Genomic DNA, 2453 nt, shown 5'->3' with positions numbered 1-2453 from the left:
TCAGACTGATTACTAGGGAAATTGAGGTTTAGAACTTTCAAGATTTAGGAAAGGATCAGGGCGCCTGGGTGGCTTAGATGGTTCAGAGTCTGCCTTCAGCTCAGGTCATGATCTCCAGGTCCTGGGATCGAGCCCCACGTCCAGCTCCCAGCGCAGCAGGGAGTCTGCTTCTCCCTCTGCCTCTACTCCCTGCTTGTGCTCTCTCTATCACTCTTTCTCTCTCTCAAATGAATAAATAAAATCTTAAAAAAAAAAAAAGATTTAGGAAAGGATAGATAATGAAAATGGGGGCATTGTGCCCTGAACCTGTTTGATTTCTAGATCAAGGCTAATTGATTTCACCACAGTGCTCTAATGAGCATTTAAGAAACGGTTTTGCTGGCTCGTGCATTCTTTCCTTCAGCATATTTACAGAGCATCTACTATTTGCAGGTATTGTCCCTGGTGTTGGTGTTATAATAGTAACAAGTCATAGTCCTTTCCCTCATTGAGTTTATAGCAGGGAAGAAAAAGAGGCAATTGCAATACCAACTAACTACGAAAAGCAAGCAAACAAACACGTTCACTAATTGGAAGGAATCATCTTGACTTCTGCCATTGCTAGGATAATCAAGCAAGGATGACCTTCATCTATGACCTGCAGTCTGCTACTAAGTTGTGTTCTTTGTTTGTTTTCTGGTATAAATCACTGACCAACTGGAGAAAATGTAACACATTAGCTGTAACCTCACTGGACTGCCATCAAGTACAAACTAACCACATAGTAAATAAGTGTCAGGGCCTGGAAGTAAACACTTTACAAGAGAAGGTTGGCTTTTCTGCCTGGAAACTTTCATTTTTATAGGACTTTCAATAACAGAAGAACAGGATGCCTCTGGAGTACCAAAAGTAAGGAAATTTGGATGCTTACCCAAAAATGCACCTCCTGGAATGACTCTTTTTCAAGGCATCTCCTGATAAAAGAAGCTTCAGTCCTGCCTGCTTCATCAGTGTTGGGTGGAGTTCCTGCACTTCGCCATCCTAACACGTCTGGCTCCTGTCCTGTTGGTAATTCTCAAATCAGGGCAGAAACTCTTTGCAATCATTGTACATATGCAGGGGCATAAGGGAATGGTGGTGAGCACTTCCTCCGAAGGAGAAGGTAAGAAAGAAAAAAAAAAAAAGTTATTCTTTGGGTTGAGTAGTTGTGGATTACTATTTGTAGTGTTTTATTTTACTTGGGCGGAAGTGAGTCCAGCACAGGAAGGAACAAGCTACTCTTATTGACAAAAGAACATTTCAGACTTTTATCAGAACTGGAATATGAAGCATGAATGGAAGAATTTTTAAGTGATATGCTAACTAAGAAAGCCACCCAAGAGCAGACTGTTAAAGAAGTGCATTATCATCTCATTGAACACAAGAAAGATACCCCAGGGGTGTCTGAGAGCCATTGGATCACTCAAGTGGTTGATTCCTCAGATATAAATCCTTCTGTGATTCCAATTTTAGTGTATATGCTGCCGAAGTGAGCACTGCCTTTGTGATTCCAAATGGACACGTGTTTATCTTCACTGGGCTTTTGAGTGGTGTAACTGATGTTCACCAACTTGCCTTTCTTCTGGGCCAAGCGAGTGCATGCAGGACCTGGGCAAGCTGCGGAAAAGCCTAGCTGGGTTGATTTACTGGACTTCTTTGGTCTGATTTTTCTCACAATGATTTGGGCCATTTGTTCTGGAGATAATTTGGCCCTTTGGGGACAGTAGTGACCGTCTCAATTGCAGGAATATATGTTTGATCGACCATACAGTAGAACACTGGAGGCCAAAGCTGACAATATTGGACTCCAGCTTGCTGCAAAGGTCTCTGTGGGTATAAGGGCCAGTTTGGTGTTTGGGCGGTGGATAGGATTTGCAGATAGCTTTCAGGGTCATCCCAAGTTGCCAGAATGGTTATCCACACACTCTTCTCTTGGAAATGAACCTGAATATTTGAATAGATTCCTATCTCAGGCTCTTAAAATTAGAGAGATCCGTAGTTGCCCATTACCTTCTGGACCAGACTCGATTACTATTCGAATTCAGTGTGAACCATTTTCTTGAAGAATCAGAGAAAGAAGACCTAAATATCACCGTTAAGAAACAAAATGGATACCTTTCCCATTCAAAAATAGGAGTAAATACTGTTAACATATATAGTTGAGAAAATGACTGGAAGTTGAATTAAAATTTTTGAGATGCAGGAAATAGGAATGCAGCAATCTATCATTTTTATGTTACTTTTTAAAAAAAAAGATGTTTGAGGGACGCCTGGGTGGCTCAGTTGGTTAAGCGGCTGCCTTCGGCTCAGGTCATGATCCTGGAGTCCCGGGATCGAGTCCCGCATCGGGCTCCCTGCTCAGCAGAGGGCCTCCTTCTCCCTCTCCCTCTGCCTGCTGCTCTGCCTGTTTATGCTCTCTCTATCTCTCTGTCAAA

General features: G+C 42.4%; 1 pseudogene; it reads left to right on the top strand.

The window, feature by feature from the left end:
• The first annotated feature begins 619 nt into the window (after window positions 1-619).
• Window positions 620-2200, top strand: LOC118014779 (annotated as a pseudogene).
• Window positions 2201-2453: the final 253 nt, after the last annotated feature.

This window comes from Mirounga leonina, unplaced genomic scaffold, assembly GCF_011800145.1.
Source record: "Mirounga leonina isolate KUSES-001 unplaced genomic scaffold, KU_Mleo_1.0 Mir_165, whole genome shotgun sequence".
NCBI classification, from domain to species: domain Eukaryota; kingdom Metazoa; phylum Chordata; class Mammalia; order Carnivora; family Phocidae; genus Mirounga; species Mirounga leonina.
The sequence above is the reverse complement of the archived record's forward strand: the minus strand, read 5'-3'. Positions and strand labels throughout refer to the sequence as shown.